We start from the raw sequence: 20,632 nt of genomic DNA, 5'->3' as shown, positions 1-20,632 counted from the left end.
TACATACTCTTTTCTCTTGTTTGGGGCACTGGAATGAGACTGTGATGCCTGGAGTGGTGGAAGCCATTTTGTGATCATGAGGTGACAATCAAGAGGACCAAAGCCATCACACTAAGGTAGTAAGAGTTGAAGGACTGAAAGTGACTGGGTCCTTTGTTGACAATGTTAGATAATTAAATCTTTATTTCACAAACAACTGTTGGTGAGCTTTTCTGTATCCTGTAATCAAAAGCTTTCCTGATAGAACAGTTGTCTAGTAAAGTTAAAAAAAAAGCTTAAGATCCAGAATACTTTGACTCCTAAGTATTTACCTTAAATAATGCTTACAAACATGCACAAGAAAACATATCCAGAGGTGTTCATCTCAACACTGTTTGTAATGATGAGAAACATCAAAACAATCTAAATACTCATCAACAGGAAATATGGATAAATAATTTGAGGTCTATTCATACAAAAGAATACTATACAGAAATTTTGATAAATAAACTGGAGTTACATGAGTTAATAGACTAAATCTTAAAAGAATGTTAGGCAAAAAAACAAAACAATGCAAGTTGCAAGAGGATTTATATAGTATGTTATATTCTGAGAGAATTTCAAAACATGGAAAGCAATATTATATGTATTTTTATAGATGAATTAATATATAACACAAATGTAAACCATGCACAGCAATGTTAAATATCAAATTCATTATAGTATGTATTTCTGGAGCGGAAGGGAAGGAAATAGTATACAGGGTCTCAACTCCATCTATAATGTAAAATGTAAAGTGTGCCATGAATACAAATTATTATAGAAAATAACAGGAATATTCTAAGACTTCTCAAATGGCACAAATGCTTCAGCATTTCATTACTTCATAAGTCACATCAAGTCCTCCTTGGCTTACTCCAATCCTCATACATCAAACCTTACAGTATTTGAATTGTAAACTTTTGAGGCCTATAGTTAGTGAGAAATAGCAGACAGAATAAGTAATGTAGTAGAGGCTCCCAAGGTAATTTTTGCTGTTGTCAGAATAATTCAGTGAGCCATAAATATCATTTCAATGCTAGTCACCATTCTTTGCAAAGTGCACCAATCCCTACAACTCGGGATTTAATGTTCTCATAATCTTTTATTCCCTAGGACAAGTTGTAAAACTGTAATATCTTCATCCAATTTTCAGAAAGGCTCTGCATTTCAAAATCACAAACCTTTCCCAAGTTTGGATATTAAGGCAAATAACAAGCTACAGGACTTCCCTGGTGGCGCAGTGGTTAAGAATCCGCCTACCAAAGCCAAGACCAGATGGCTTCACAGGTGAATTCTATCAAACATTTAGAGAAGAGCTAACACCCATCCTTCTCAAACTCTTCCAAAAAATTGCAGAGGAAGGAAAAGTCCCGAACTCATACTATGAGGCCACCATCACCCTGATACCAAAACCAGACAAAGATACTACAAAAAAAGAAAATTACAGACCAATATCACTGATGAATATAGATGCAAAGATCCTGAACAAAATACTAGCAAACAGAATCCAACAACACATTAAAAGGATCATACACCATGATAAAGTGGGATTTACCCCAGGGATGCAGGGATTCTTCAGTATACGCAAATCAATCAATGTGATACACCATATTAACAAATTGAAGAAGAAAAACCATATGATCATCTCAATAGATGCAGAAAAAGCTTTTGACAAAATTCAACACCCATTTATGATAAAAACTCTCCAGAAAGTGAGCATAGAGGGAACTTACCTCAACATGATAAAGGCCATATATGACAAACCCACAGCAAACATCATTCTCAATGGTGAAAACCTGAAAGCATTTCCTCTAAGATCAGGAACAAGACAAGGATGTCCACTCTCACCACTATTATTCAACATACTTTTGGAAGTCCTAGCCACGGCAATCAGAGAAGAAAAAGAAATAAAAGGAATACAAATTGGAAAAGAAGAAGTAAAACTGTCACTGTTTGCAGATGACATTATACTATACATAGAGAATCCTAAAGATGCCACCAGAACACTACTAGAGCTAATCAATGAATTTGGTAAAGTTGCAGGATACAAAATTAATGCACAGAAATCTCTTACATTCCTATACACTAATGATGAAAAATCTGAATGAGAAATTAAGGAAATACTCCCAGTTACCATTGCAACAAAAAGAATAAAATACCTAGGAATAAACCTACCTAGGGAGACAAAAGACCTGTATGCAGAAAAGTATAAGACACCAATGAAAGAAATTAAAGATGACACAAACAGATGGAGAGATATACCATGTTCTTGGATTGGGAGAATCAGAGTGAAGTAAGTCAGAAAGAGAAAAACAAATATCGTATATTAACGCATATATGTGAAACCTAGAAAATGGTACAGATGAACCGGTTTGCAGGGCAGAAATTGAGACACAGATGTAGAGAACAAACGTATGGACCCCAAGGGGGGAAAGTGGCAGGGTGGTGGGGGTGGTGGAATGAACTGGGCGATTGGGATTGACATGTATACACTGATGTGTATAAAATCGATGACTAATAAGAACCTGCTGTATAAAATAATAAATTTTTAAAAATTAAAAAAAAAAAAGAATCCGCCTACCAATTCAGGGGACACGGGTTCGAGCCCTGGACCGGGAGGATCCCACATGCCGTGGAGCAACTAAACCCATGTGCCACAACCACTGAGCCCACGCACCGCAACTACTGAAGCCTGCGTGCCTAGAGCCTGTGCTCTGCAACAAGAGAAGCCACCGCAATGAGAAGCCCGCGCATCACAACGAAGAGTAGCCCCCACTCGCCACAACTAGAGAGAAGCCTGCATGGAGCAACGGAGACCCAAAGCAGCCAAAAAAAATAAATAAAATAAAATAATAAGGGGGAGGATAGATAAATTAAATAAACCTAAAATTTAAAAATTAATTTTAAAAAACAAAGAAGCTACAAGGGGGGACTTGTCTGGCAATCCAGCGGTTAAGACTCTGTACTTCCACTGCAGGGGGTGTGGGTTCAATCCCTGGGCTGGGAACTGAGATCCCACGTGCCTCGCAGTGCGGCCAAAAAAAAAAAAGAAGCTACAAGGGAACTCAAGTTTATTGAAAAAGAAAGGACATGGGAGAAAGCAGTGTTTGTACTAGGCAGTCTTCATTCTCCACTGAAGGCCACATAAATATCCGATATAATTAATACTTCACTCTTTCTGGAAGATTTTTCCAAGTGTCTTAAGAGTAATATTTCTTGCATAGATTTCAAAGTGAAAATCTGTAAAACCTTTTTAGACCTCTGTGCTGAAACAATTATGCAGAAATGAGTTGTGCCAGAAGGAGACAAAGAAATTCCAAAGTCCCATGTTAGGTAAACAAGAAGGGGCCAGGGGATTTTGGATAAATGAGAACTGATCAATCTGCGAATGCCCCGATTGTGAGTTCAGGACGTAGAGGATCAAAGAAATAAAGTGCTCTTCGCAACCTAGCGGGCAGGAGCTGCTGGGTGAGTGACCTCGGCCACCTGCAGAGGTCCCACTCTGCCTCCTCAGGGCGAGCGACTACAAGGTCTAGCAATTCCCTGGCAGATAGGGTCCCTCAAGAGCAGTGCTGACTCCAATATAGTGATTGTATTCTGGGTTAAAAGGACCATGAGCCTCCAGAACATGGACCAGAAAAACCACATCCCTTGAACCCAAAGGTTGGGAAGAGAGTGTTCTGTTTCAGTCCAGCTGTGGCACTCCTGCTAGAAGTTTCTGCTGTGAGAACTGACTGTCCGGGATGAGCCCATAAAGTCACAGTGGGACATCCACAGGCAAGGTCTGGGAGGCTGTTCAAGCCAGAGAATTGGGATGTAGACACCCCAGAACACAGTGAACAAGGAAGGCGGGGATGCTGAAGGAAGAGAGGATCTACAGAGAAAAGAAGATGAAGTTAGGATGAAGAGAGACGATGAAGATAAAGAAGGCCGAAGGTCAAAGGGGCAGGATGAGACAATAAGGAACATAATGTACAGACTCTAAAAGGTAAGTTCTGATGGGCAGGATTAGGCAGTAGAACTGAACCCCTGTGTCCTGCTCAGCAGGGCTTCCATCATCCTATGAACCAGAGTGACGGACCCAGAGCCTCGGCCTCTACCTCCAAAGCCCTTTGGCCCTACGGGCTCGAGTGACGGGCCTTTTTGTAGGAGTCGCATTTACAGCTCCACTCTGCCTGCATCCCCACCCGCACTGTGCACAACAGCTGGCACAAGACTCCCTCTTGCTCCTAGTTACTCCACTTCGGGCGCCGACCCATCCCAGTGCATGTGTGTCTCCAGTGAGTCTGAGCTCTGTTATTTCCGACTTTCCACTTGTCCTTCCCACCTTCTCTATTCCAACAATCTGAATTCCTGGCCTGGACCTTGACCACACTGACCTCTGGTATTCTCTCTAAAGGCCAGCCTTTGGCCCCTTCTCATTTGGGAAGGAGCTTCCTGGCAGATGCTTTGGGGTTCTACCTGCACTGTAGAATAAAACAGGGATCAGCACAGTCAAATAGAGCAGAATGTCAAAGAGAAAGAATGAGATGGAGACAACATCATGGGTGATGTCTGAGTGAGCAATTTCAAGAGCACAAACATGGATGGACCTGGAGGTCATTATGCTCGTGAAATAAATCGGAGAAAGACAAACACTGTATGTTATCACTTATATGTGGAATCTAAAAAAGAAAACAAATGAACGAATATAACAAAATGGAAACATGCTCTCACAGGTATAGAGAACAAACCAGTGGTTACCACTGAGGAGAGAGAAGTGGGGAGGAGTAAAATGGAGGTATGGGATTAAGAAGTACAGACTACTACGTATAAAATAAATAAGGTACAAGGATGTAATGTACAGAATGGGGAATATAGCCAATATTTTATAATAACTTTAAATGAAGTATAATCTATAAAAATATTGAATCACTATGTTGTACACCTAAAACTAATATAGTATTGTAAATCAACTATAGTTCAATTAAAAATAAACAAATAGCTCAGTGGTTCTCAAAAAAATAAACAAAAAAACGTCCACTAACTCGAGTCTAAAAGAAAGGGAGGGGCAGGAAAAGATGAAGATAAACCAGAAAACAAAAGAATGGCCACACGAAGCAAGTAGGCTGAGGCAGTTTTCTGACCCACTTCTAGGTGTCTTTATTTCCCTCTTACCCCAGAGGGAATGGCTTTCTGAATAAGACCAGCGGAAACTTTCAGGGGAAAGGCAATTGGAAACGCCTGGCTTAGGTGACATGCGTAATGAGAAGGCATTTCCTTACAGCAGTTTCTGATAAGGACATGCTTTCACCTGCTGTCTGTTTACTGCTCCTTCAAAGGAAAGCTCTGGTTGCCCTACTGAGTTCTAAGCTTCAGGTATCCTAGCTGTCTTTTCTTGCCCCTGCTAACCAGAGAAAGAGAGAAGCTCTGCAGGTCCCTGTTCTGGAATTATCTTTTCTAATCTAGTTTGGGCAGTCAACTTGCTTTCTCAACATCCTGTTCTTGGCCCTTAAATCTCAGTCTGAACCAAGAGCTTCTGTATTGTGTATTTGAAAGTTGCAAAGAGAGTAATTCTTAAAAGTTCTCATTGAAAGAAAAAAAATTTTGTAACTATGTGTGGTGATGTGGATGTTAAATAGACTTAGTGTGGAGATCATTTCACATGTTATGTACAGAATGGGGAATATAGCCAATATTTTATAATAACTTTAAATGAAGTATAATCTATACATACATGAAATCATTATGTTGTACGCCTGAAACTAATATAATGTTATATGTCAATTATATCTCCGTTAAAAAATTAAAGAAAGAAAAGAAAAATAATTTTTTTTTTTGGCCGCTCCACGCGGCTTGCAGGATCTTAGTTCCCCAACCAGGGATTGAACACGGGCCCAGGGCAGTGAAAGCGCCAAGTCCTAACTACTGGACCTCCAGGGAATTCCCAAGAAAATTAATTTTTAAAAAACAGACAAATAAGCATAAATTGTTCATGTTTGCCAAAGTAGTTGCTCATTTTAAATGGTATCACCATAGACTATCTTTAAAATTTACTGAACACAGGTTTTCCATAATTACTAGTTGACCGGCTCCCTGAGAGTAATGTTCGTTTTCAATGATTATAACCATTCTTCTCTCCTAACAGTCACATAGATAAAAATTAACATCCTGGGAGATATATATATATATATATATATATATATATATATATATATATATATATATATATATATATATATATATATATATATATATATAAATAAATATACACATACACACATATTTGTAGATTTTTTTCTCAGTCAAAATTCGGCATCACAGTTTGGTTTGGAAAGTAAGTTTGCAAGAATTTCATGGAGTGTAAAGAGACCCTCCTGTCCTAAATTATAGTGTAGGTCTTTGGATGGAGTTGTTTTGCCTGAGAGAAACAAACAAATGCTTAAGGGTAATAGCACTTAAAACATTCCATACAACACTTGTAAATTTATTCTCACATGTTCTCTGTTCTTTCACATGGACGGGGAACACCTGTTGGTTGGTGGTTCCTATCAGAGCCAGATAGCGTGTAAACAAACGTTACAATTTGTATTATTTTCATCCCCTTCAGTAACTGAACCTTGATCACCTAATTTGTGTCAAGTGGCTTCGGGAGGCTGCAGGCAGGCCGGGAATGTGTGCAAAGGTCTATCAGACCCTGGAGACTTCCTAGAAGTACAAGTCAGTGGGAGGGATAAGCTGCCACTCAACTACTCTTGTTGTACATCAGTTCAGTTTCCCTTCTGTTTTTAAAGTGGCCTTGGGGAATGGGACATGTGTGTTTACTGGAAAGAACAAGGGCTTGAGGGCCCAAAACACCAGGCCTGATTCTCTGTTCAATCACATAATAGCAGCAACCTTGGGCCGATCAATTAACTACTCTAATCTCGTTTTCTCACCTGTACAGTATAAGTTAACATCTCCTAGAGATTTTGCATGAGTTGGATCAGTGTCATCGGGGGGCTCCTGGAGTCAGATTAGTTAGGGTTCAAATTCTGGCTCAACCACGTATTTGCTGTGTGAATCTGGTCAAGTTGCTTAAAGTCTTTAAAGCCTCAGTTTCCTCAATATATGCAATATTCATACAAATGATTCCTATCTTATTGGGTAGTTGTGCCGAGCAAATGAGATTATCCTTAGAATGTAGCATAGTGCCCGGCACATAGCAAGTGTTCAAATGAATGTTAGCTGTTATTATAGCAAGCACCACTCACAATAAATTATTTCTGGTTCTCTTAACTAGGTTGCAGATTAATAGGATAGGAGGCAGTTGTGCTCGACGTGCCCAAAGGCAGACTCTTTTCTACACAAAGCACTTCATTCTCTTTTTCCTTTTTTCTCCTTTCAAGATTGTTCTGGTACACATTAGCAAAATGCCTTGGGGGAAGGGAGCCTAGAAAGGCTTTAAGTGTAAGTATTTCCTTCACAAGGAAATCCATGTGCTTTCAGAAGAAGCTGGGTCTTGGAAAGGGGCCAGTTAGATTAAGTGCCTAAGACTGTAAATAAAGGACAAAAGAAGAGACTTGGTGAGTCCAGATTTAAGATAGATCATTAATATCTTCATGAACGTTTTTCTTTATGTGCTTTTTAAAAAGTATGAATTGTGGTTGGTTTAGAGGTTGAATTTTATTTAAGAGGTAATTGCGTAGGTGTTTCAAACTACAGAATAATGTCCCTTTTGGTAGTAATTAAATTTTTAGCTTTGGAAAAATGTTCAGAGTTCAGATAATTAGCGTGAAGTTTTAGGCTGAGACCGTGGCCTTGCCCCACTGCTGACCCCAGGCAGACGCCCACACCTACCAGCCTTGCCTGAGCCCTCTCTGGGTTCTCAGGAGATTCTGCAGCTTCCTTACTTTGTGGGAGCGTCCTCAGTGCTCAGCAAACACATCTAGGACTGGGTGTCATCTTTACTGTCTGCGTGCAGCAGCGTTTCCCATCACAGGCCGATTCTGATGTTCACTCTGTGTTAGGAAAAGATGGACAGATTTATGATTTTCACTATAATGGCTTCTGCAGAGTTTTGCCATTTTTTAACTCCTCCACTTTTCCTTTTTGTAAAATGACTTTCTCATCCCCAGACATACTAAATGAATGTAAAAGTGATATATCATGGTTACCAGGGACTGGTGGGGAATAGGGGGTTATTGTTTAATGGTACAGAGTTTGTTTGGGATGACAAAAAAGTCCTGTAAATGGCTGGTGGTGATGTTTACACAACACTGAATGTACTTAATGCCAATGAATCATACACATAAAAATGGTAAATTTTATGTTGTGTGTTTTAGCATGATAAAAAAAAATGCTATTTCAACAACACAGTTTCATCAATTTATATAGACAATATTTTCTAGTCGGAGAGTATCAGGTGGCCCAGGTTTTAACGGGCTGCCATTTGGAGATAGAAACCAATAAAATGCTGCCTTCCTTAGGTAGCAGGGACCCTACTAAGGCGACCAGAATGCTGTGCTCCCTTATTAGCATATTAATTCATTGCATAGAATTAGATGCTTTGAAAGTACTCGAAGGTTTGCCATTTTTTGAAATTCTAAGCACCCTCCTTTCAATGTCATCACTTAAAGGCCAGGGTTTTCACAAATGGCTTAGTTGTCAAGAGAAGGATAGGTGTAAAAGACACATCTCACTTGTGAGTCAGTTCTCAACCTCTCGTTCCAGTTAATGAAGGTTTTGATTGGCACTGTCCCATACCAGGATTTAATTGGGTCATTTATATTTTAAAAGCAAATTAATTCTCCTGGAAAAACATTAAAATGTTTTTGAACTTCTGGTGCTTGAAAAATATTGGTAAAGTCATCTCCTAACACAGGAATGGATTATTTTCTATTTTTCAGAGGAGGGTGGCTAGACTAAAGATAGGGAAAGGTGTCTTCGTGTGACTGCAGGAAGAGTTGTGCCTATGGAACTGTGGTTTCTTCTCTCCCTCTCCTAGTTTCCTTCTTCTCCCTCTCTGTCCTCGACCTTTGCTTCGGCATCTATTTCTCTCTTTCTCACACAGGCACAGTGTTATAATAATCATACTTTACATTTGTCCAGCATTCTTTCCTTGCCATTCGTTCCTTGAAACCACCCTGTAAGGTAGAGGGTGACTAAGGCACATAGTATTGCCATTTTACAGACTTTTTAAAATAGGATACAGAAAGGATAAGTGACACACAGCTAGGTATGGGAAGATGCAGTCCTAAAACCTGTCTTGTGGCTCCAGTCTAATCCTGGTTCCATAGCTGTAGCCCAGATTCCGGGGAGCATGCAGTTCATGGTGGGGACGGGGACATAGCACCACCAGACATACGGCTCCGGTGACTTTGACAACAGGCAGGTGTGGTGCTCGGCAGAGTCATCATTAAGCTCCCCTGAAGATCCTCCCAGGAGCTCCCATCCTGGCTGTTGATCAGCTCCCATCCATCCATCCATCTATCCATCCATCCATCCATCCTTCTGTCCAGAGTGAAGGGGAGTATAGGAGGTATTCAGTTGGGGGAGGCCAAGAGGCGCATATGCCCTCTGGATTCTGGAGACTCCTCTTAAAGTCTAAATTGACAACTGAGTTCAGCCATTTTTGTCCAGATAGCTGGTGATATGTCACAATAAAATTATTTCTCAAAGATAAATTCAATTGTCATATTGAATTATTATCCAGTTAATTCTAGCTACACAGATACTGCATTTGGGTAACAATTTATTTTTCAATATATTTATTTATTTTATTATTTTATTTTTTTGGCTGCGTTGGGTCTTCGTTGCTGCGCACAGGCTTTCTCTAGTTGCAGAGAGCGGGGGCTACTCTTCACTGCGGTGCGCCGGCTTCTCGTTGCAGTGGCTTCTCTCGTTGCAGAGCACGGGCTCTAGGCGTGCAGGCTTCAGTAGTTGTGGCACACGGGCTCAGTAGTTGTGGCTCTTGGGCTGTAGAGCGCAGGCTCAGTAGTTGTGGCGCACGGGCTTTGTTGCTCCATGGCATGTGGGATCTTCCCGGACCAGGGCTCGAACCCGTGTCCCCTGCATTGGCAGGCGGATTCTTAACCACTGTGCCACCAGGGAAGCCCAGGGTGACAATTTAAAAACATGTTTCCAGTTCCCTTCCCTCAAAGAATCAATTTAGTTATGTAAAAATGCAAAAGATTAACAAAATCACCTTAATATTATGATTAATTGATACCTGTCATGCTGGATTGTTATAACTTAAGAACACTTCACCAGCTTCCCCAATCAAATCTGTAGTTTCCCTTTTGTTGTATTTAAAAAAGAAATCTTGGTACGAGAAGCCTGAAAGAAAACTTTCAATGTGCACCAAACACATTTCTAGCTTTTATTCTCCATTGCTATTTGCAGTTACCCAGAGAGGGAAAGTACTGTAAGAAAAATACCACCCAGAAGGATCCCACTCAGGTCACAATTCACATACTTTTTCCTAAGATGCCCAACTGTGACAAGCAAAAGCCAATTCAAAGATAGATCTTTGGGGCACCCTCTGGTGGCTGAGAAGAGTCAGGAGCTGTGTCCAGACTCAGAAGGCCAGTGATCTTTGAGGCTTTTTAAAATGGCCATTACTAAATTTTTCCATTCACCATTGAAAGTGTATCCAGATCAGGAAAGCAGGAGGGAGTGGAAAGAATTTGGAATCACAAGACTTGGATCTGAGTCAGAGCTCTGTCATTTACCAGTTTTGTGAACCTATGTCTAGCTGGTCAGTTTCCACAGAGTTGAAGTTCAATCTGGAATTTCTCATTGGAGATAAGAGGCAATGTCAAAACTAGAGGGGTATATGATTCCATTTATCTGATCTGTCCAGAAAAGGCAACTCTATAGAGACAGAAAGTAGATTAGTGGTTGCCTGGGGTTGGGAATGGGAGTGGGGCTTAATTGTAAATGGATAGAAAAGGTCTTAGTGGGGTGATGAAATGTCCTAAAACTGGATTGTGGTGATAGTGGCACAACACAGTAAATTTACTAAAAATCATTGCAATGTATATTGAAAATGAGTGAATTTTGTGGTCTGTAAATTATACCTCAATAAAGGTGTTTTAAAAAAACAACAGGAGGGAAAAGCAGAGTGGATAACTTGTAAATGTAGGTACAGAGCTAGGAAGCCTGGGTAACTGGGTAGAAGGAAAGGTGCATGTGGAGCTAGGATGGGGGTGAGCAGGAAAAATGCCTAGGACAGCTGCTGCGGTTTGGAACTTATTTTGTCCACTTTCCATTGTCCATAGCTCGTGCCCAGGTGGGTGGCCTGAGGTTCTCAGGCTAGAGGCAGAAAGGACGCTGCTTTCCGGCTCAGATTCCTATTGCAGGTAGAGGCAGGGCTTCCATGAACCCCAAACGGAAAGTCTGACCATTCAGGGGCATTTCTGATGGAGGGAAGACCATTAAAGCAGACAACTTGATGCAGTTGCATCAAAATGACCATTTGGAAATATAAAGACTGTGTTTTCTTCAAAACTTTTCTCCATCACAGGTAATTCAGTATGGTTGCGGAATAAGATGAGATTAAGGAATGGGCTGGGGAGAGAATGTCTATTTTTTACATTACTTACTAATAGAAAACTTGAAAGTGTAAGGATTTACAAAATTACCAGAAGAAAGTTCAGGAGAATATCTATGTAGAGTTGGGTAGAGAGAAATTTGTTAGGAACAACACCCAAACCAGAACTCTGAAAGAGGTGATAAATGGATTTGGTTAGTTTAATAAAATAAAATAAGAAGAGAAAGAAAAAGGAAAAGAAAAAAATAAGACACAGATGACATACTAGCAAATAACGTTATATCATACGTACCAAACAGGTACGTATCCTCAATGTAACAGACACTTACAAACCAGAGAAAAACGGGCAAAGGATGGGTACAGATAATTCACGAGAGGAAAAATAAATGAAGAGATACAATCTGTCAACATCTGAAACAGCATTTAACCTGGCTACTAACTAATAAATGTTATTAAGAAAACAATGAGCTATTTTTCACCTATGAGATTAGCAAAGATTAAGAAGATCGATGTTGATTATCTTCAGTGCTCTGGAAAATTGGTACAGCTTTCTGGGTAGTAATTTGGCACTACACTTCAAATGTAAATATGGATACCTTTTGGCCCATTCCATTTTGGGGAATTACTTTATATTAATTAGACATGTGTGAAAAGATATATACATTAGGATGTTCATGACTGGGGTACTCATAACGGCAAAAAAATAGAAAGGTTCTCAAACGCCCTTCAACAGGGATTTCGTTAGTATTGTACATCTATTCAATGCAATATATGCAGTAATTAAAAATGAATGTGATCTATATTTTGGGTCATGGAGGAAATGTTTACATTGTGTTGCTAAGTAAAAAATATCAGGGTCATAATAGCATAGATGATATGATTACATTTTTGTTTAAAATAATAGTGTGTGTGCCTGTGTGATGGATGGGAAGCTGCACCGCCCAGATGCCCCTTCACAAAAGGACTTGTTGCTGTCAGCGCGTTCAGGAACTGACCCAGCTGCAGGTCTACCTCTCCCAATGTCCTGCCCTCCCGAGCAGGGAGGGTGGGTACTTCCTGATGGAGGTAAGGGTATAAGGCCGGTCATTTTAGCTCAAAAGAGAGCAATTCTGCTGGGCTATTTTCACCCCAGAGCTTCCTCTCAGGCCAGCCAAGGTTGCAACACAGCTCGAGTTCTCTCTCTACCTGATTCTGCTTTCATCCCCTTCTTTCCACAGGTGTTGACCCCAAGGACAGTTCTTAAGAAACGTCCTGCACAATAAACTCCATCTCAGAATCTGCTTCCCAGAAAACCCAAACCAGTGATTTTTATACCTAGCCAGTGAACAAATTCTGGAAAAAATATTCAAGTATTTTGTGCTGGATGGTTTGTATGTCATAGTTTTGGGCATTGTCTGATTCTTTTAAAATGGGTATTTGTTATTTTTGTCATTAGATGAAGATAATACAGCAGTTTTTCATTCTGGAAAATAAAAAGAAAAATTAGTAGCTTGGTGTTATTCTGGTCAAGATGACCAAATCTAAGTATCCATATCGAAATGGCAGCGTCCAAGCCACCTGGTGTGCAGCCTTCTGAATGGGGAGGTGATGGTCTGAACACCCTTCTGGCCCACACCCTTCCTACTGCTCTAGGTCTTGGTTCTGGTAGGAGTTTTGGCATGTCTTCCACCAGGTTGTCGGAACACTGTTGAGGCTGCCTATGAAGTGTAAGATGCAATTTGGGAGGGATTGTGAGGACCCACTGAAGATGATGTGCGCCCACATGGACAGGAGTAGATGTACACAGAACGCCCCATGCTGATAAACTCTCAAGCCCCCAGGGAGTGTCTCCTTTTTCATCATGAGCAGGTGGAACATGTGTGCTGGGAAGGGAGCCAAATGGTATCTGCCACCCAGATTCCTTAGCTTAGAGCCTTGAACTGTTTGGCAAATACCTCATACTGCCTATACCAGAAGAATCTGTCTACTGGTTTCCCTCTGAGTGTCTTGTGGCCTTTCCAGATTTTGGCCATATCTTGTGGCCACGTTGAGGAATGTAGGGAAACTACAGGGTTAAAAGCCATTGCTGCTGAGAACAAAGTATTTTGCTTGGCTCACACAGTCTTAGGAAATAGTGAATTAGCTATCAATTGTAGCAGAGACCATGAGTTGTTCCCCCAAATCCATTCTCCCCTAAAAACAAAGCCCAAGTTTTGCTGGCACATGGCTATCCAGCAAAAGACTACATTGCACAGCCTTCCTTGAAGCTAGATGTGATGAAATGAGTAAACTGTTGCCCGTAGGATGTGAGCAGAATCAAAGTTCCAGGTCACCTCCTTAAAGGAAGCACTTTCTCGTTTCCCCCTTCCTGCCAGCCGGGATGCAGATCCAGCATATACGGTGGTGAACCATATCCCACGTGGACCAGGGCAACACCTGGATGAACAGGCCACAAGAGAGAAACAGCCTTGGTCTCTGCTACAGTGAAACTCCAGAACCTCACAGCATCCCTTGACCACTTACTCCTGTACTGTTACACAAGAGAGAAATACACTTTTTATTTAAGCCTCTGAGTTTTTGGAAGGGGGAAATGCAAAAACCAGTCATTGTTTTTATATTATACTTTTATAACTCTGTTATAGTGTTTATTATACTAATGTAATTACTTGTTTGCTTCTCTGTCTCCTTCTCTAGAGTCTTTCTTTCTTTCTGAACTACTAGCATAGAAGTGGCATTCCCTAAATGTTTTCTAAATGCATGAGCAATTGAATGCCGAGGAAAATTTGTGGAAAAGGAAAGCTGGAGAACTAAATACAAACTTTAATTTCACAATTTCATATAACCAAAGTTTCTCCAGGCCTCTCTAGCCTAGGGGGACAACTAGAATCCCATCAACACATGGGGACAAAAATTATGAATGCATAAGTACTCACAGCTTTCCCTTCCTTACCCCTGGAGGAACATTCTAGTGTTTCCTGCTTAGCATTCTACCACATCATCCCGATCCTGATAAAAATTCACACCCATCTTTCAGATCAGATTAATCCGTGTGAGGAGCACCACTGAGAGGGAAGGTTTGTCTCAGAAAAGGCTGCGAAAGGGAAGCGGGGAGCAGGAGGCCTGAGTGAGAGAGTGGGAGCCGGGGAAGAAGGGGAAAGGAGATTTAATGAGACTGGAGACGGTAAACTGCATTTCCTTTTGAATGTCACTTGAGAGATACCAGTAAAGACCAGAATTAATGTGCTTTTGATGGCTGGTCTCTGCTCTCTGACGACAACACCATAGAAGAAGACAGGGCAGGACACTGGCATTTTTTCCCCAACAACATTTACAGCTCCAGTTTCACTGGCTTTTAGCCCATCTCTTCATGAAGGGCCTCAGCCCGTTCCCTAGTTCACAATTTTTTTCTGAGAGTCCTAGATGTTTTCTCTCTTGTAGCCATGAATTCCAACCCTCATTGTGATGCTGGCCGCTCATGAAGTCACAGGAAGGCAACCCGTATCCTCCGTGACTGCCACAGCTATCCCCAGGAAAGCCCACGTCTCTGCCCACAGCATGGTCTTCACATGCTCCAAACATCTTCTGTCCTGGTCCCCTGGTCTTTGAGATTAACCAAGGAACTGGTGTCTGAATTACAAGTCCTTCTCATCTTTATTTTTCTCCCAGATGCATATGAAAAATGAAAAGTTCTTGGAATTCCCTTGTGTTCCAGTGGTTAGGGCTCCACACGTCCACCGCAGGGGGCACAGGTTCGATCCCTGGTTCAGGAGCTAAGATCCCATATGCCGTGTGGTGAAGCCAAAAACAAAAAATTTTTTTTTAAAGTTCTTCCTTTCTTCTTCAGCCAAAAAAAACATCATGCAATTCAAACTCTTGTGGTCCTAGCCCCCAGTGCAAAACACATGTCAGAATCAAGCTGCCTCAAGCTTGGACCTGGCATTAATCAAACTAACCTGCAGCACCATGCAATGAGTTTGAGGTCCTCGCCAGCTCGTCAGTCATGGACTAAACACCTGGAAGGTAACACACTTGAGCTGCCAACCACAGCTGCCAATACTGGGACTCCCGGGGTCCACGTGCATCGGGAGGAGGGTTGACAAAACTACTAGTGTAATTCCTCAGTCTGCTGGACTCATAGTACAAAGATACAGCTGAAAGTGGTTTCTGAGCTTTATTAAGCATTAGTATGTAAACAAGCCAGAAACCTATAGCCAGATGACTGAATTTCGAATATTCAGGAAACTGAATTGATTATAAACAAGACTAATGACTTACAAAAATGCCCTTTGTTCTTGATGTTTGACAAATATAATTTTGCTCCAGTTGTTTAAGATACAGCTTCTCACGGTTGGTGAGGAAACAAATCTGCTGTGAACGTGCAAAGCAGTGACAATGCATAACATGGGGCCTTCGGGCAGCGACCACATGGTTCACGTCTGCTGACAAGTGAGATCCCTGCTAGACTGAGCGTGAAGAGGCGCAGGAGTTATTGGAATTTGTTTTACCAAGGGAGAATTAAGGAATATTTACCAAATGGGTTTTCTGTGTATCCATATTTACTAGCAAAATCCCAGTGTGAATAAGGCCATAAAATCAGTCATTTATTCAGTAGTCCATGTGAGGCACTGTGCTGAGTCCTGATACTAAAACAGAATATTTAAAATAACTGTCGGGACTTCCCTGGTGGCACAGAGGTTAAGAATCCACCTGCCAGTGCAGCGGACATGGGTTCGAGCCCTGGTCCAGGAAGATCCCACATGCCATGGAGCAACTAAGCCCGTGCGCCACAACTACTGAGCCTGCGCTCTAGAGCCCGAGAGCCACAACTACTGAGCCTGCGTGCCACAACTACTGAAGCCCGTGTGCCTAGAGCCCGTGCTCCACAACAAGAGAAGCCACCACAATGAGAAGCCCGTGCACCACAACGAAGAGTAGCCCCGGCTCGCTGCAACTAGAGAAAGCCCGTGCTCAGCAACAAAGACCCAACACAGCCAAAAATAAATAAATTAAAAAAGCAAACAAAGAAAACTGTCATAATGTGTGGTCACCTTATGTAGAGTACAGAAAGCCTGTAGCTATTTGCAGCTCCCAGCATTGCAAAAGCCGTGCAAAAAATACAAAGTAAAAAGAGTGTCTATATGTGCATAACTGAGTCACTTTGCTGTACAGCAGAGAGTGGCACAACATTGTAAATCAACTATACTTCAATTTAAAAGAATAAAAAAATAAAAAACAAAAAATGCAAAGGAAAACACACATACAGGCACGCGAGCGTGCACACACACACACACACCAGTGCTTTATGAGGGTGGAGAAGGAAGCTGTTTCCCTCTAATTAAATGATATATTCTCTAACCTTTTAGATATTTGAAAGCTAATTTAAGCTCTGAAGAAACGGTACGTCTCATCTATTGGGTCATCTTTGGGATGCCCCCGGGTGACTGCGGATACCAGATGTAATCATTGAAGTGTCAGCATTTTTGTTCTCCTTTTCTGCAGTGATACAGAGAGCTCCATTGTCTAGTCTCTCAGGCGGCTCTTGCTGGCAGATTCCATGTAAAATCACAGAGGGCAATTCTCCTTCGTTGGGGATAGGGACGCCGGGGGTGGAGCTCCCCTCTGCCGAGAGTGCCACTCGCCCGGCCCCAGGTGCTGGGAGGAGACCGAGCTGGGGGCCCGGCACCGGGGCAGAGCTCAGGCTCGGCACCGGCGGCGGGGCAGGACCCCCGAGCTTCCCAGTTTCCCTAGGCCAGCCAAACCTCTGTGTCTGTGCTGAAAATGCAGCCTGGAGAGGCTCCTCTCGGATGACACCTAGAGGTGACTGAAGGAAACGGAATTCTGGGTAACTGGAAAGAACTTGAGTAGAATGAAAGCAAGGGTTGTCTCCCCTCTGGGTGCACTTCTGGGGCGTCTTGGGTGTGCTCTAGGTGGGGTGGGCTGGTGTTAGGGATAGGAAGGCAGCACTGACAGCTCTCCTTGGGAGCCTGAGAAAAATCCAATTAGATTTCTACCTCACAGGATGAAACAACAAAAACGAAATATTTCAGATGGATTTTTTAATATGTAAACAAATAAGACCACAAAGGAATAAAATAAGAGAATTTCTCAGTAAAAAAAAAAAAAAAAAAGACTGTGGGCAGAGCTGCAAAAACATTTAGGAGCCCCAACAGTACTTTTTGACTGATTAGAGGTGGAAAGCAAGAGAGAAGGAAGTGTTAGGGCCGAGAACCAGATCTCTGGCCTCGAAGATCTGGGGCTCCTGCATCCTTCTCTCTGAAGTAGAAGCAAGGAGGACATTGCCTGAATCACCCATCTCTCACCCCCCCACCTGCCCTGGCTGCTCTGTCATCAAACTCTCAAACAAGGCAGCCCCTGAATTCCTTACTATGACAATTACTTCATTTTGCGGCAAATATTGAAAATACTTTTGAACCAAAACGTAGGACACCAGATCCCTGGGTGGTCTAAAAGTGGAGGCAGGGCTGTGCCTCCAAATAAGGGTGTAAGGTCCTCAAGATGGTTCCGTTTTTAGGACTCCAAGGGTGTGCTCAGAGGTAGGACCTGAAATGCTGGAAGCTCTTTGGTGGGGTGTGTTCCAGGTCCTCAAGTCATTATGAGAGCCATGTGTGACCTCACAAACGCACGTTGATAAGACGATTTATCTGGATAAATCTCAGGATTCCACAATCTCCACATGTGGCCTCTGAAGGAATTCTTTTTCCAAAACCATTTTTAGTCTCATAAAGTCCAAAGAAACTCAGAAAGGACTATCTTATTTCTTTCCTTTTCATTAACTAGGGAAAAAAAGTCCCTAATGCATTTCCTTTCAATAGGCTAAAGTCCCATTTCCAAGCTAATTGGAAATTGCATGGAACAAAACATCAGTACAGGCCCTTTAGCCAAGGTGGGATCAGGAGGTGCCGAGTGCCCACAGCTGAGGTGCTATGACCAGGTGCAGGCAGCGGCTTCCAAACTAGCATATAAGGGAGCAGTAATCATCTCTCCCTATATTCTCAGGCAGTTGAGAGCTATGTTATTTAAGGTTCCATGGGAAGTTATCAATTGTATTGCTTAAATTAATACATTTTTAAACACCTCCCATCTAATCACACTGTCTTCTTTTGAGTTCTGCCTCTGGCTGTGTCTTATTTGTTGGGGGATGGAGGGTAATTCTCTGTGTCGTTTCTACATGCGTTGTAACAACTCTTGTCCCAGACCGTTTTTTCAAGGATATTGTACACAAAAAAGCCTTGGAGGATAGAGATAGAGTCTGTTTCAGGGGCTGAGGGCAGATTTGTTTTCTGGCAAGGATAATAAAGGTAGTGTCTGTCTCTGGAACAAAGGTTGGGCAGGTTTGCTAAGAGCCCACTATAAGATCGGAGGTTTTCTAAGCTCACAGTTCCTCAGTGTTGACATAAATCCACTGTGTGCATAGCACCCGCCTGTGCCCACCTCGGCATCACCCCCATGGGACTCGGGGCTCAAGAGGAAGCCACGAGAATGTGAAGCTCATGCTGCCTGCTGTGCTGCGAGTAATAACGCCCTTTGTCTCTGACCAGGGGACGTCAATGCCAGCATCAATGAAGCTGTGACTGGCTCACTTGTTAGCCTGCAAAGAGGGTAAAAATTTCAGACTCCTCACGATATTGACATTACTTTGTCTTGTCATCTCTTTGGGTCATCATTGGACTTGAAGTTGGGGGGAATGCTGGTGAGGATGTGATAAGGACAACAAAAGCAAATTAAGTAGCTAACGTGAGTTTAACGTTGCTCTCGCCAGGGTCCTGCTGGCCTCCTGGCTGTCTTTACTCTTTCCTTGCCCGCATCAAAGTGAGCATCAGGCCAGTGCACGGCGGGGCACACCCTGAGTTCTACAGTGTAGTGAGTGCCTCTGGATACCAACCACTCGGCAATCCATGATCTGTTTCTTACAACAGTTTTGGAAGTTAGGAAGTATCCCTGACCTGAGGCTGAGAAGGGTTAAGAAACTTGTACAGCAAACTAAAAGTATCTATAGAAAGTATATATATATCCATATGGAAAGAAATTTGAATTGTGTAGTATAAAAATTACATTTTCTCTCTCTCTAGATTCCGACCTCATTTTACCTAAAGAGTCAGATAAAAATATAATGTGACCTGTATGTATAACTGAATCACTTTGCTGTATATCAGAAACTAACACAACATTGTAAATCAACTATACTTCAAAAGAATTTTTTAAATAAAAATAAAAGCTATAAGATCTCTGAAAAAAAAATAATGTGACCTATAGAACTTAAAATAATGTGGTTTTTAGTTTCAGATGTCTTAATGGGGAAAAGTAGATTTTGCTTCTGTGTTCTTTTAAGAACAAAGTAGAAGTAGAAATTTAAAAAAAAAAGAAACTTGTCCAATATCACAGAACCTAGCGATAGAGGCAGGATTCCTACCTGTATTTATCCGGTAGCAAAGCTCACACTCCTCCCACCACAAGCCCCTGCCGGCCAAGTTATGCAAATGAAGTTTCCAGGGAAAACGGAAAATGTTGCAGTGGTTATGTTGGCCAGTTTGCTTAACTTCCTCTCCTCAAGTGACTGCCACTACCCCATTTCCTGATTTGCTGCCCTATTTTATTTGATGCCTATTACTGCCAATCCACAGCAGTTCCTCCGCCCTTTTCCATTAGCATCTCTTCTTGAATGTAGAGATATTAATGGTATTTTTTCACAACTGATTTAGAAATCTGTGTGTGTGGAAATGGGCTGAGAAAGACTGAGTTATGCGTGGTCTAAGACAACAATGACAGGAAGTATAAGTTGAACTGACCCTTGAGAGCAATGAGAAAGTAATCCATGATCTCAGCTTCCGGTCCGAGGGGTTCAATACGCATCCGCTGGAAGCCTGAATTGGGAGCTCACGTCTCCACGTCTTCTCCGTGGGGGCCCGTTTGAGGGTTGGCTGCCGTCCAGCTCTGTATTTCCAGGAAATGAGGCTTCGATTCCTTACAGTGTTAGCTTTAAAGGAAAGGCACATCAATGTTTCTTGAAAGGGGAAGAATGTTTGAAAAAAAGCTGCATGAAAAGATAGAAAAATCCACAGCCCGCTTTCATTTTCAGTCCCCCTGGCACCAGCCTCTGCA

At 41.9% G+C, this 20,632-nt stretch overlaps 1 protein-coding gene across 11 annotated transcripts in view; it reads right to left on the bottom strand.

Moving 5' to 3' along the window:
- LOC309635220 (DNA helicase MCM9) overlaps positions 1–20,632 on the bottom strand; it is a 131,493-nt gene that overhangs the window by 3,103 nt on the left and 107,758 nt on the right. For 2 of the 11 annotated variants that reach the window (XR_014248688.1, XR_014248691.1), the window contains 2 exons: positions 20,320–20,507; positions 7,840–8,000 (listed from right to left, as the gene is read on the bottom strand). The exons of 1 other annotated variant lie outside the window; for it this stretch is intronic. The gene's annotated coding sequence lies outside the window, so the exon portion shown is untranslated. Of the gene's footprint in view, positions 1–6,288; positions 6,422–7,839; positions 8,001–9,075; positions 9,126–20,319; positions 20,508–20,632 lie in introns of those variants that run through there. 8 more of the 11 variants (XR_014248690.1, XR_014248695.1, XR_014248697.1 and 5 more) reach the window with 7 other exon arrangements.

The sequence above is a fragment of the Balaenoptera borealis genome (genome assembly GCF_965194805.1).
Source record: "Balaenoptera borealis genome assembly, chromosome: 9".
Taxonomy (NCBI): Eukaryota; Metazoa; Chordata; class Mammalia; order Artiodactyla; family Balaenopteridae; genus Balaenoptera; species Balaenoptera borealis.
The sequence above is the reverse complement of the archived record's forward strand: the minus strand, read 5'-3'. Positions and strand labels throughout refer to the sequence as shown.